General features: G+C 42.0%; 1 long non-coding RNA gene across 1 annotated transcript; it reads right to left on the bottom strand.

Moving 5' to 3' along the window:
* Nucleotides 1-7,014: 7,014 nt before the first annotated feature.
* On the bottom strand, nucleotides 7,015-8,720 carry LOC146444729 (uncharacterized). The gene is made up of 3 exons (XR_014850656.1): nucleotides 8,660-8,720; nucleotides 7,529-7,632; nucleotides 7,015-7,129 (listed from the first exon to the last, which is right to left on the bottom strand). It is a non-coding gene; the product is annotated as an uncharacterized LOC146444729 (long non-coding RNA).
* Between the last annotated feature and the right edge of the window lie 6,731 nt (nucleotides 8,721-15,451).

Raw genomic sequence — 15,451 nt, 5'->3', positions numbered from 1 at the left:
TGTCCACAGGCAGGGACAGCTGCTGCAGGAAGGTAAACCTGCAGGTGACCATGTCCCTGATCACAAAGGGTTTGATTAATGTTGGCAGGATTCTCACTGTTCACTCCAACAGTTACTACTCGCCAAGTGCAAAGCACTGTCCCCCACGGGTAGCAATGAGTGCCTGGGACAGTGAGGTAATGGAAAGCCTCTGGCTTGTGAGAGAGGAGAGAGGACACAAGCATTTCATAATGCAGATCTGATGGCTGTGACAAACCAACTACAGAAGACTCTTAGTGTGTCCCCAGTTCCTTCCCCTCTCACTGGCTGTGCAGGAGATGCCTTTTCAGCTCTCCTGGCTCTGTTGTTTGTGTAGCTGCTGAAGGTCAGAAACTTCCAGCATGGCAGCAGAAGTAATCATCCTTCACTGATTTTTTCTTAATCAATTATCATTTGTGCCCATAAGACAAAATTAACAACTCCAGCCGCCAGTGGATGCGAGCTGGAGAAAGTGATGAGCACATTAAACTATTTAGACCTAAGCTGGAAACAGAGAATTTAGCCAGACTTAGGAGATCTCTGCCTCACAAGGGACACAGATATTATTGATTTGGGTCTCCTTTCTGTGTCTTTACTCCCATTTTATTTGTGGGCCTTCTCACACACAGAACTCAAGAGAAAACTTGTATGGAAGTACTTCACAAGGAAACACTTGGGGAAAAGCAGAGGTTTTAGACACCTGGATGGTAGCATTTGTTGTGGAACTGCCCAGGGAATGTCTCATTAATTGAAGTAAATTGAAGTAAAGTGTACACTCTCAGCGGTATATCTGTATAGATATAGCAAGTGACTAGTACTTAATTACTTTGCGTATTTAAAAGGGAGTTGCTAACAATGAAAAAATACCCCCATGATCAAGCTCTTTCCACTGTGAAATAAGCCAAGCCAATAGGGAAAATCTTTTGGTGTTTATCAGCATTCCTATGTGATATTTTTGCATTCTATTACCTACATGTAGTAATCAGAGATTTCAGATTAATTTCCTCAAATTCACACGTAGCAGAGACCCTGCTTTGTTTCCAGCTGGATCAGTTCTTGCACCGGGTCACTGTTGATGCTCAGAGCAGGACAAGAACAAGAGCTTGGTTTCAGCTGAGAAAGGGAGACATTTTCTTTTTGGAAACTGTTAATTGTCAAGGTTAATTAAACCTGCTAACTAAACCATTAATTAAGGGTGGGCTGCCCACCACAGCCCCTGCCATGCTTTTGTAAGTATGCATATCTGAAGTTACTCACTAGACTATGATGTGCAGGAGTACCAATTCTGGTGTGTGGGAATTGATTGGGACAGGGAGCAAAGGGAGAGGCTAATGATCACACATGGCAAATGTGTGATCATTAGCCCAGAGCCATAGCATCATTTAGGCTTAAAAAACCCTTAAGATCATTGAGACCAACCATTAAACATGGTGTTTGCAGCTGGTTTCAAACCAAGCTTATATCATAACTTGCTTATATCATAATTAGAAATAGTATTAGAGATTAAAACAACCCTGAAATTCCAAATGCAGTTAGTGCTGCCATTCTCATTTATAATTTTTGATTTTTTCATTATTTTAAAAATAATGGTCCAAGGGTTAACAAAGTAAGCTGAAGTTTGTTTAGCCTCCCCTGCCCAACCCTCTTGTTGATTCCTAGTCCTATTCCTCTAATCTTCTCTCTTTCTCTCCCAAATTGCTTAATGTGTAAGCAGCAAAATGTGCAGAATTCACCTTGAATGTTTCCTAAGCCACCCTGGGGGTTTGCATGCACAGGGAGTTATGTGAACTGCAGACTGTCACGCTGTAACAGTGCTGGAGATTAAAATATGTTTTTATTATAAAATATTGTAAATTGTGTGGGTTTAAGTTTGATTGTAACTCACTTACAGCTTAGCATGAGTGGGCCCTGATCAAAACATAATGCAGATCAATTTTAAATTAATTCTGTTTGTTAGCATGGACAGCTGAACAGGAGAGTAAACAGAGAAAGATGGATATCTCCAGATAAGAGTTGAGACCCTGGTGGGCCTCAAGGCTGGCCCAAGCTGGAAGTTAAGAAAAATTAATGGCCCATGTGGACACAGAGAAAGAATCCAACGAGGTGTTAGAAGACCCCAGATGATAAATCTTGACTGGGCCAGGAGGCACATGAAGGGCATGAGAAGAGCATGTGAAGATTGGGTGCACGGACAGTATAAAGACCCAGAGATTTCTTTGTTTGGGGTTCCTCTCCAATGAAACCAGCCTGAGCTGAACTAAACCAACTCACAGAACCTAGAGGCTGAACTCTTCCTTAACAACCTGAGTACCCCTGAGTGGGAAGATGACTGGGGGTAAAATTAAGGAAAAAAATTGGAATTTTTAGTCACATTCTAACAGGACTTTTAAAAGTACAGAAATAGGATAAAATGCAGTTCCTACACCATGGCTGGAATGCTGCTGGCATGCTCAAAACCTCTTCCACAATGACTCCCCCCACACACAGTCTGCAACCTTAAGCACATGTTAAGGGGGATGGAACGGGTGTGGAGTGGAATGGAGTGGAGACCAGCTGCCAGGCTCTGTTGAAATCCTTGCAGGAATGGGAACTCGATGGTACCACGTAGCTGATAAAACACATAGCAGCTGTGAGCCAAGGGATATAGGAGAAGATGTCTTGCTTCTGAACCAGCAACCGCAGTGAAATCACTCTCCTTGGATGAACTTGGCTCATTATAACCTGTTTGAAACAGTAACACACACCTCCATCCCAAAGTTACCCATCTTCAAGGTATGACCACCCCTCGCTGGGCATGCACTCCATATTTTACTGACTATAACTTTCAGAGTAAACTGAGAGAATTTTACACAAAGCAGCAACAAAGGTATGTGTGACTAGAGTCAGTCGAGCTCCACCTAAATGTAAAGAAATAGTATAAAAGAATATTAAGAATAGGGAGAAGTTAGAGAAGATTCCATTGTAACTTCTGGGACAAGTTGAATGGGCAGAATCTGTCTTTTCCCCCATAGGGACACCTCTTGGATAAGAACCATACTCTATGTGTGCTGAATGGTTACCTTGAGTTATTTTTTGTTGGTGATTAGAGATTCTCTGTGTACTGGTTTGAATGTGTTTTTGCAGTCATTTACCATCAATGGCAATCTTCAACCCTTAACCTGTCACCATTTCAGGGTGTGCATCAATAAACTGTGTCACTCTGTAAACTGTCACAGTGACTTCTTCAAGGGGGGCTACCAGGCACTGGCAGTGGATCAAATACTCAGCTAAAAGTGGGGACACCCAGAAGGAGGTTTCCCTTATGCTACTGGTGTGTGTCCCTGAACAGGTCAGTGGAACCCTCCTTTTGTGTGACACCTTGCCGACCTGAGTTAGTCACTGCAGGTGCTGTGTGAGGTGTCACTGCACTGCAGAGGACAAACTGCTCTCACTGCTCACATAACATCCATGTTGTTGCAGTCTGCTGCTAGAAGTTGTAATTAACGAGACTTTTATTTATTCTTCAAAGAATATTGGGAGGGAGGGAGAGGGAGGCTGCAGGAAGGGTCTGTAACTACAGATAGAAAAACTTTTGGAAGCTGCCTGGGAGGAGAGGCTTGGTGGATTTGCAGCCAGCTTCCCCAAGTTCTTAGTTCATTGCATTAGAAGTAAACTCAGAGAAAAGAGAGCTTTTCCAGTTCAGTGGCTGCTTTGGAGAAGGTAAACATGACTTTTGGCTCTCATTTTAGTTCCCAAAGAACATAGAAGAGAGAATGAAGGATTGCCATGGGAAGAGATGACAGATGACTCCCCTGTCACCAGGGCAAGTACAAGACTGAAGGAAAGAAAACTCAAAACAACCCACATAAATTATCCCTACACACTTGTCCCTCAGCAACATCATACCCTTTTAGCAGCTTTTATTTTTTTTTTTTAGCTTTCAATACCCATTAAATTTAGGATTTAAGTAGACCTTTTAAAAATAAGCTTATCTGAAAGTGAGTTTTGGTGCACAAGCAGTCAGTTGGGCTTCTGTGAACATGCAGTAAACTTAACAGGAAAGCTCTGTGCTAAGAGAAATGAATGACACAATGAGCAGGATTAAGAGTACTGATCAAGCAGGTATACATAAGACTTCTTGCTTTCCTTTATTTGTGAGGAGCTTTTCCCCTCTTCTTGATGGAAAAATACTTGCAGACATTTCAATAAAATGTTCTTTTAGGCTGCTTTCTATAGCAAAGCTGCTAGCAAACCAGGCAGTGGGTACCTTTAGAACACTGGTGGTACATTTCCTTGAGGCACAGAGTGCTTGGCTAAATTTACAGCATAGTCCAAGACCTTCCAACATACCCCTTTTTTGGTAATCACTGTATCCCAATATGCATTCATTGCCAATCTAAGCTCTCCTACATTGATACTGAATCACTACACTATATAAGCCAAAAAGTTTCTGAGTATTTATACCTGAATGAAAAAAGTTTCATTCCTTAGGTTATCTTTTCTATGACTGATTCTGAAGGAAAATTGCCAGATAAACAGCTTCTCATCAGTTTTTGTAAGAGTTTATAATATCTGTTTCACTTAACTATTTGGAATTTAGTAAAGTGAGGTCAGCTAAAGAGAGAAGGCTCCACTTTGTAGCACTGCACCATATGGTACATGGGATATAGGTCAGTGACACCATAGGAATGATGTAACTGCCCATTTATTAAGCTCAACCCATATTTCAGGAGGTCTTCAAGAAAGACAGAACCTGATTTATTCAGATCATCATTGCTTGCCAGTGATTTAGGTTATTTATGTGCATTTACATTTAAAATACACAGAGATTGCCACATACAGCCATATAGCTTCCAAATGCAAATTGGAAAAGTTTTACAGAGAGGCAATTCCATGTATTACACCAGAATAACAGGCTGGAAAGAACAGTCTCTCAGGTGTACAGGTTTTTATTCAAGCAAACTGTGCTGAACTCACATGCCCAAAAGCCTTTCTGGGTTTCACAACTGGTATTGATGGGTCTGAGATATCACACCTTACCAACCAAGGAATAAAAGAAAAGGTAGCATTTTTGGAAGGCATGCACGCGTACAAGTACTTACAGTCTTTTCCTTTAGGAACTAAGTTGATACTTTGGACAGGGAATCACTACAACATAACCTCCAAATAGTCCCATTAAAAAACTTTCTTATCAAGATGGGATGGTTAATATGAGTGCCAGGAAGAGGGCTTGAGAGCACCAGAAATACTCTTGAGGAGACAGACCTCATCTTTGCCTCCCCCTTGCCCTTAAAAGCCTTCAACTTTGATGGATTATCAACATCCCACAAGAGCCAAAGTCACACAGCGCTTTGTGGCATCTGCAGGACAAGCCAAGTTTATTTTTTTTTATTCAAGCAGGAAGAGAACAACTTCTTCCTGTAAGAACAAGAAGTCCACAGAGGGGATGGCAGCAAAAGTTAAAGGGAAATGAGTAAGCTGAGAAAAGACTGAAATTCAGGAGAGTCACAGGAGGTTCAATGTAGAGCTCTTCTAATGAATAGTACAAATAACTGGATGCTTGGAAAGTTGCAGACAAAGCAAAATTGTTTTTCAACAAAACTAGTTTGTTTTTCAACTTGATAATTTTTACAAGCAGTAGTCGAGAGTGCTCAAAGCAACAGGGACTTGTGACCAGCTGTTATTATCAAACTCGGCAGATAATACTCTGGGACAACGAATTCAGTACAACTGTGCTATATATCATATCCCTTATCACCCACAAACCTCTGGAAAGATTGTTATAATGGACTGCTGAAAACTATGTTAAAAGAATTTGGTATTGAGGCATGGAAAAACTGGGATGCAAATTTAGTAGGCCTAAGGCTGGTTAGCACTGGAGGATCATCTAACAGGCCTGCTTCTGTCCAAACAAAATCCTTTTTTTTGTGGGGGGAATAAGGTCCCCATGCTACTCAAAGGGAAGTGACTGGGGAAATTGGTGTGGATTTCTCCTCCCATGGGAGAAGGCAAACCCATTTGTGGAATTGTCTTTGCTCAAGCACTTGGGTACACTTGGTGGGTAATATGGAAGGCTGGGGAGACCCAGTGTATGCCTCAAGAAGATTTAACTTTGGGGGAAAGATAATTTGTGGTGTTATGTCGCAGGAGATTGTGACAGTGACCTGGGCTGGGCCAGTGCCAGTGCCCAATGAGCAAGTGTGCTGATTCTCCTGTCCTGAGCACTCATCCTGATGGAATGGGGCCCAAGTCATGGCCTGGTTTTGAACATCTGCAGGGGTGGAGGAAGCCCATGAAATGGGAAAATAACATCTGTGGAAGGATGGGGAATATTAATTCATGAAAATGTATTAATCAGTATGTCAGGTATAAAGATGGTTTATGGGCATAGTTTCAATTGTATGTGTGGGTAAGAAGGGATTTCAGTAATAAGAAAATAAATACAATGGAATAGTTAGAAAATACATTAAATTATACGGGGTCTGAATATGATGCAAATGATAAGGGCTGAAGTTTCTATTGGGACTGGCTGATATGGAGTTAATTTTCCTCCATTTTCCCTCTCACAGCGCTATGCTTTGCTTTGGCAGCTGGGAAGGTGTTGATAACACACCTTTGGCTGCTGCTGAGCAGTGCTGGAACAGCATCAGTGCTGTCTCCCTAATTCCCCCAGTGTTAGGCCTGGGGGAGAAAAATCCTGGGAGGGGACACATCTAGGTCAACTGACCCAAATTAACAAAAAGAATATTCCATACCATATGACATCAGCTCAGATATAAAAGCTAAGAAAAGAAGGAGGAAGCAGTGGGGACATTTGTCATTTACAATGTTTGTCTTCCAGAACAGCCATCACACACATGCTGAAGCCCTGCTTCATGGGAAGTGGCCAGATATTGCTTGCTGATGGGAAGTAGAGAATAAATTAGTTGGGTTTTTGCTGCTGCATGCACAAACTTTAGCTTTTGTTTTAGTAAACTGCTTTATTTCAACCTACAAATTGTTTTCCATCTTATTTCTCTCCCCTGTCCAGCTGGGAAGGGGGACTGATAGAGTGGCTTTGTGGGCTCCTGCAGTCCAGCCAAGGTCAACCCACCACACTGTGACTGATGAATACGTAAGCAAAGTTATAAAGCTGTGAAGAAAAGAAGCACAGACTTTGAATTTGTTCCTTCATGATTTTCTTGTCTTTGGAGAAAGTAGCAACTTTTAAAGAATACTGGAAGAGAAAGACACGGATAATGAACTCCTACAGTATGTTAATCTCTCCTGACTCCCCAGCAGGTACAGTGATTTAAATACAGATCTAGTCATTGTGATCACTGAAACTGTGGGTGGGAAAAGGGACAGCTGCGAACTGACAGAAATGTTGCTCTTATCCTTGAAGTGATGGCTTCAGTAGGTTTGTTCAACGAGGAAGCCATTGCACACTGGTCTTTGGCAGTGGCAGTGATTATTGAGAGCTGAACAGGTACTGCTGCAGCTGCAGAGCACTAGCCTGCTGGCCTTGCAGGGCTGTTTCCTAAATGCTCACCTCTGCTCCCTGGGCTTTTATGTGCTCTGCCCAACTGTGTTAGTGCTGTTGAAGCTCCATTTGCTTCCTGCCACACCTGGACCTGTTTGCTGCTTCTGGATTGTCTGCAAGCACATGACAAGGCACACTAGCAGCAGCTGGCTTCACTCCCTGCTGCTGCTTGTCCATTTCCTGAGATACCTGCACCTCGTGCCCCTGAGGCCCGTCCCTATGAAGTTCCCAAACTTTAAACTTTCTAGCAGCTCCCAGCACTCTCCCTCATCACTGTCACCACGGGGTGTGTGTGGTTCTTATTCACATGATGTATTTCCCATCTGGAGACTGAGCAAAATAAAGAGCAGGCCCACACTCCCTTGCAGAGGAAGGGCAGATAGGTAAAGAAAGGAAGAAGCTGGGGGAAGTGAGATAAGGCCTGTGCAGCTAAAGCAAAATACACAGTCCTGTGAGCAGCAGAACAAATTAAAGCTGAGCTCATTGAGGATTTACATTTTGAGGAGAGTATTCCTGTGTGGATGCTCTGGTTTCTAATCAGAGTTGAACTAACCCACCAGTCCTTCTCTTTCTGAAATACTTAAAAGTACTTCTTCACTTAGCTGCCTATTTTCATGAGATAGGGGGGAAATTAATATCCTTAGGAACTTTACTCCTCTTTCCCATGTGGCTGCAATTGGCCTATTCCTTCAAAACATTACCAGGGAAAGGCAGACACATGTTGAGAACACCATTATGTACACCACATTTTCCTTTGAAACTGAGCTAAAAATACATGGATCTTTGCTGCATTTGGATATTTTTCTGTAAGGAATCTGGCCCATGCTATTTCAGAGCTCTCTTCTTGCCCAAAGGTTGTGCAAAGGAATGTGTAAGTTTTTCAAAGACTCAATACTACAGCTTTGGAATGTGTGTGTATGGATGTGTCCCACAGAGTCAGTGCTCATGGAGTGATCACACCACCTATCCAAGCCCTTTTTCCTGCTCACACATCTGTGCCACTATTCACTCCTACTCTCTTTGTATTGCCCATGGAGAACACACTCTTACTCTTATCCTACACTGCAGGTGTGAAACCTGAGCACTGACCTTCCTTTACTCCCACTTAACTGTGGTTAGTACAACTCATCTGGTATTTACCTGCGTGGTTTTATGCTCCCATGTAACTTGTGAAAGGCCCATCTCACTGGGATAGTGATGCAGAAATGGAAGAACTGGCATATGCTTACTTCACAGAAACACAGAATCATAGAATTGGTTCGGTTGGAAAAGACCTTTGAAATCATATTCTCCAGCCTATGACCTATGACCCAACACTCCCATATTAACCAGACAATGCCACTGGCTGCCATGTCCAGTCATTTCTTAAACACCTCCAGGGCCAATGACTCCACCACCTCCCTGGGCAGCCCATTCCAATGTTTAATTACTCTTTCTGAGAAGAAATTCCTCCTAATGTCCAATCTAAACTTCCCCTGGCACAGATTGAGGCTTTGTCCTCTTGTCGAGTCACCAGTTGCCTAGGAGAAGAGACTGACCCCTACCTGGCTCCACCCTCCTTTCAGGGAGTTGCAGAGAGCAGCAAAGTCCCCCAGACCCTTCTCTTTGCCAGGCTAAACAATCTCAGCTCCCTCAGCTGCTCCCCACAGGACTTGTGCTCCAGACTCTCTGTTACCCTTCTCTGGACATGCTCCAGAACCTCAGTGTCCTTGAAATGAGGGGTCCAGAACTCAACACAGCACTCAAGGTGTGGCTTCACCAGTGCTGAATACAGGAGGACAATCACGTTCCTAGTCCTGCTGTCAACAATTTTTCTGATACTTTTGAGCATTGGTAGTGATTCTTTCAGCATGGAACAATTCTCACATTAAAAAGCCCCACAATGTGATGAGGCATACTTAGTTTTATGAATCTTGGGACCCAAACTATGATTGGGGTATTTTGCAAAATTCTTTCTTCTAAAAACTGACTGAAAACTCATTCCAAGAATAAAGACTCCCAAGATTTTTTCAGGAATAAAATTCTCAGTCATGTCCAGTAACAGGAAGCTGACTCCTCTTTGAAACTATCCTTACACTATAGGGTAGAAAAAGCCAGTAAGGCTCTGTGTCCACCCTAAAGTTCTGTCTGGGCTTAAACAACACTGTTTGAGTTCCTGAGAAGTCGCATCTTTTGGGACTTCACCATTGTCTTTGAACTCACAAACAAGAGTTTCCAGAGAAGGTCGAGGATTATTCAGAGCAAAGTTCAAATCTGCTTGATCACGTTTCAGCGAGGATGCCATTCCCTACTAGTAATGTGGATCATACTGTGTGTGCAGTAGTATGCATGTGATCTTGTTGGTATGTGCCAGCCTCAGAGAGTTACTGGCAAGAGACAAAATTAATGGGAAAGAGAGAACATGTGAGTAGCGAGTGATGGGAAAAGGGAGTGAGAAAGATCTTTGAGCGTGTTTCCCTTCATTCTTCATGTGGGAAATATGCCATTTCCACATCCCATCTGCTTTTGCCAGGAATACATAAACTGTGTTTGATAGCAACAAGTACCTAGTAGTTGTGTTTTCATTTCAGCACATCAAGAATAGGCATTTCTAAATATTTCACTGTCCAGAGCTGGCATTGCAGAAAATAGTTACTAACGTCAGTCAAGCATGTTTACATTCATTCTCATGTCATAGGAAATCACAGATGATGTGGTTGCACTGCAGGCAACTGCTCTGGAGCTTGGAGGTACTTCAGCTCAAGTCACGTCCAGTTGAGACAGCAGTCCAGCACCTCTGCAAAGAGCTCAATGCAAACAAGAAGTCATTAATAACACAGCTTCTCACTCTGAAGGGTGAGTCGAGTTCAAAGCAGTGGAATAAAACCACTGCGGTCTCTCCATAAGGCATTGCAGTAGAATCAATATGGATTCTTGGTGGATAAGAAACCACAGGGCTTGAAACATTGGCCACACCCAAGGTGGAGTCAGGAGAATTTTAGGGTTGGCTTCGCCTTGTTTTACCTTAAATAATTAGCAGTGTAGTGTCCAGGCTCAGGTAATCATCTGTGGCATGATTCACTTGCCTACATATAGACACAAATGATGTGTTAAAAATCCTGCTGTATCCTCCTGCAGCCATTTTTAGGGAGTGTGAATCCTCTGTGCAGACACAATGCATCCCTCCAGTCAATGAAGGCAGAAAGACATCTCTGATGTGGGAGTAATCCCTGGTCCAATGGGTGTCTGTAGCACGAGTCAGGGATGTGAACACAGACATCCAGTGCTATGTGAGATGCCCCAGAGTAAACCTACATTCTCACATACTTAGGTGTTCTAGGAAATCTCCAGTTTCCTAGAGAACTGAATTGTGTCCAGAGAGGAATGGGATGAGTTCCTGCCCACAGGTCCCTATTCTCTCATCTGCTGGGAAGGGAGACTAAATGACTGATTTAGATAGGTTTTGGCTGCCTGAAGTTGGGTGAGTTGAATCCCCATGCACATGGTAGTGCAGAGTTCAAGGGCAGAGTAGTGTGGGTGCCAGAAACTGCTCACAGCATGTGTGCCACCGTGGCAAGCCACATCCTCAGCTCCACAGCTGCCTTTAGCCTTTGAATCCTTTTGTTTAGCACAAGATACTGGGCAAAGAAGGCTCCTCACCCAATGAGTTCCATATAAGGGAGAGCACGCTTGCCTTTGGTTACACACACAAACACAGGGACAACTTACCAAGATCAAACTGTAAAGAAAGGGAGAACTGGTTTGGAAAAGATCCAGACATCTCACTAATGAGGCTATTCCTCCATTAATTGCATTAAATGCTCTCAGGATTCAGTTGTCAGGAGCAGAATTGGAGCTGAGGGGCTGTGCATGACACAGAAGCTGCCAGCAATTACAGTTGGACCCGTCTGGGCTCTGAAATTCTTCCCCATCAAACCATCAGCTGACCTATGGGGAACAACTTCACACCCGAGTAGGAGATAGTAATGAGTCCTATAGTTCCTCTGCTACAGTTCTTAGGAGTATATACACAATATTTACTCATTTTTATAATAATTCTGTTCATTTTATTGCTAACATACTAACACTTGCTAGTTTACCTGATATCTACAATACGCTCCTTCTTCCTGAACTAAGGTTATTAGTGAAGACCTGAGTGAAGTTTAAGGGTGAGATCCCAGCAGTGTGCAACACAAAACTTCTTTTTTGTTGCTCTGTCCATGAATTTTGCAGAGATTTGATGGTGGAGGGACCAGTATCTGGCCTGATGGAAGAAAATGCCAACGACTCAGACTTCCTGTGTCACCAGCAGAATCAAGAGGAAAGGAAATGAAGGAGAGGCAAGGAAGCTTGGCAATAGCAAAATGCATATTTCTCTATGAACCCAGATTGGACTGATTGGCATGTTGGACATCAGGAAAACACTGATGGTCGTGTCAAAACGTACTGCTAATGGTAGTTTTGTTCAAATGAAGCAGGAAGCTCCCATCCTGAGTGTTTTGTGTCATCTCTGCTCCTTGGAGGCTGTCTGCCAAAAGTCAACTCCATTGCTCTAAGGTAAATTTTTATCACAGCAATAACATTTTCCCCAGTGTTAAGTAGATGCAGTAGTTGCATTTATTCCTATTCTAAGTATCTTCTTTGTATTTCAGTGTGCCACTCACCACCATAGCATTCCTCATTCAGAAATAATCTGAAGGGAAGACTTCTGCCTTTGTCTCTCCACGCCTTGAGCACATTAAGGCTCCTTTGGGATAAAGATCCTGCTGAAAGCCACTATGTTTTCATTATTTCATTATATATTCATCATGCCTGGTTATCCACAGTGCTTTGATGTATGTCAGGAGGCTGCATGGTATGTCCCTGTGATGGTACCTGTCAGAAACATCCAGTTCACAGCTGTCACATGGAATATGCCATCTGCTTAGACAGCTGGGCACTGAGCTGATCAAGAGCAAAGCAAAGGACAAGGAAAAGGCAGTAAGATTTCGAGGAGACTGAGCTTTAAAGAATTTTCCCTGCTATACACATGCACAATACAGGAATACAAAAATATAATTCCAGTCTCTCCACCAAAACTGCAGATTATTCTTTCATTCTTTAAAGATTTCATGTGTGTTTGTATCCACATCTGTTCAGTACCTTAGTTTACTATGTTTACTGCAAGCAGTTAATTTACTCCTTATAAGCAGATCCAATCAAGGGACTACTTCAATTTACCCTTCAGTGATAGGACTAAAGCAGTGGCACAAAAAAACACCTAAGAGTAAAGGTATTGGTTGAAAGCAAGTAGATTCTGGGAAGAGTTAAGCATAAAATGCACATTTCTTATGGCCTGGGTTACAAAATGGCCCTTGGGTGGGGCTCAGCAAGTGTCATGTGTGTTCAGAAATGACAAATCACAGCACTCAGGCTGCTTTCCATGACAGCCAGCAAAAGCAGAGTGCATTAGGATAGCAGCAAGGCAGCACTGAGGCAGTGCAGGATCCACACAGAATGTTGCGTGTTGCTCATCCAAAGTGCTTTTCACTCATTGCACAAGCTTAAGGTGAGGGAACTTGAGGAGGTTTTTAAATAAAGATATGTATATATCTTTTTAGGAAGCAGCACTGGGTTGAAAATGTTTTCTCCCTTCTGCTAGAAATCAATTAAAATGAAGTCAACATAAAGAAAAAAGGCCTTGACAAAAAATTGAAAATCCATGACATTCATTTTAATTTTAAAAGTTGACTTAATTATTGTTATATTTATATGATTAGTGCAATTTGTTGAACTTCTAACAAAAATACATCTTTGGGATTTTTTTTAATGCCAGAAATATTTGACATTGGAACTACATTAAATCTTCTTCTAAAGGGGAAATTAATACATTTTAAGCTTCTTTCCTGAACAATGAGACTTTTGCCAAATCAGAATTTTCTGGGAGAAAAAAAACAAAAAAAAGAATTTTCTCACTAGCTTTACAAAGAACTTTTAAAGAAATAGTAATTCTGTATAGAAAAGAGGCCTCCAGTTTAAGGAGATCGTAAACGACATCTGGCACTGAGAACTGTCAAAATGTAGTTCACCTCAGGGGAAAACTGTCCAGATGCAGAGATATGTTTGAGTGTATAATGACATCTGGTATGCAAACCAGTATTACAAACTTAGATCTTTATCTGTTAATGAGTAAGACAAAAATTAAGCTGAACGAAACGATAAGGAACAATTTAAGATTACAAGTTTAATTAAATGTGAGATAAATTGTTTCTTCCTGAACAGTAGATTAAGAAATGGAATCTGATCAGAACAAAAAAAAAAAAAAAAAAAGGCAAACACACCAACACAAAGGATTTAGGAAAAATGTGCAGTTGCAGCCCAAAAGCCAGCTGTATCCTGGGCTGCAACAAAAGCAGCGTGGCCAGCAGGGCGAGGGAGGGGATGCTGCCCCTCTGCTCCACTCTGGAGAGACATCACCTGGAGTGCTGCATCCAGCTCTGGGATCCTCAGAGCAGGAAAGACATGGACCTGTTGGAGTGAGTCTAGAGGACAGTCACCAATATGGTCAGAGGGCTGCAGTACCTCTCCTGTGAGGACAGGCTGAGACAATTGGTGGTGTTCTGCCTGGAGAAGCGAAGGCTCCAGAGAGACCTTAGAGCACCTTCCAGTACCTAAAAGGGGCTACAGTAGAGCCTTAATTTGAAAGAGGCTAGGTTTTTATTAGATATTAGTGAAAAATTCTTCACTGTGAGGGCGGTGAGGCACTGAAACAGGTTGCTCAGAGAAGCTGTGGATGCCCCATCCCTGGAAGCATTCAAGGCCAGGTCTGATGGGGCTTTGAGCAACCTGGTCTAGTGGAAGGTGGGAGGCTGGAACTCAATGATTAAGGTCCTTTCCAACCAAAACCATTCTATAATCCTATAATCCTATGAAATATTAAATTAATCAAGCGAAAGGCATTTCTGGTGCATTGTAAGATGGATCAGTATGGATGTACCCTGATGGATCTCAATGGCACTGTGATATTTGCCTAAAGCTTTGTGGACTAGCTCATGTAAATGGGGGACATAGGTGCATGAAAGTTTGCTAGAGACTAAGATAAATAACTATATTTTTATGGCTATAAGTTAAAAATCATAGCAATAAAAATCTTCTGCTAGATCAGACTATGGAAAAATGAAAACACAAAAGTTGGGAGGATCCATACAGAGAGTGTAAACTTGAGATAGACAACAGTTAGGCTTAATTATATGGCTTATTTACATGGCTTATTTACCCTTGTCTTTAACAGTGGGACAGATGAGAGGATGCTTAATAGGAAGGAATATTCAAAAAGGAAAATTCCAACAGACAAGGATGAAAAAAATACCAAAGTTCAGTGTGCTGAAACTTTTGGGGCAGATTAATCTTCAACCATGAAGTTCTAGATTGTGAAATTGCAAATCCTGCGGCAAAGCTTTTCTAAATGATCCTATTCATCTGTGGCTAGTGCATTAGCATTAGAAATTAGCAATCACAGCAATTGCATTTTGAAAAGAGAAAAAGGACCCATGCAATTGCAGGACTATTAGCCAGGTTTCCAGTGTATGCAAGGTGTTGGAACAAATTTCCGAAGAAAAAACACCTAAGAAATTGTAGATAAGCAGAAAATGCAATACAATACAACACAAATTTACAGCAATAGATTTTGGCAGATAAACTTGGTATCTTTCTGTGATATATTGGACTATGTTCAAATGAAGGAATGTGATAAATACAACCCAACCAACCTTCTGCTAAGGCTCACATACATTCCAAGGACAAATTATTAGTGCTTAAGGCAAAGACATGGGAAATTAGTACATTTAGTTTTAGAAAAAGATCTGGCTCCAGGGTAGGTAACAACAACTAACACTGAAAAAAGATGAAGCCAGCAAAAGGCTGGTTCTGAGTGCAATATGATCCTGATCAGCCATTATGTCGATTGTTCACAAA

The sequence above is a fragment of the Lichenostomus cassidix genome, chromosome 1, assembly GCF_008360975.1.
Source record: "Lichenostomus cassidix isolate B80296 chromosome 1, HeHo_3.0, whole genome shotgun sequence".
In the NCBI taxonomy this organism is placed as follows: domain Eukaryota; kingdom Metazoa; phylum Chordata; class Aves; order Passeriformes; family Meliphagidae; genus Lichenostomus; species Lichenostomus cassidix.
The sequence above is the reverse complement of the archived record's forward strand: the minus strand, read 5'-3'. Positions and strand labels throughout refer to the sequence as shown.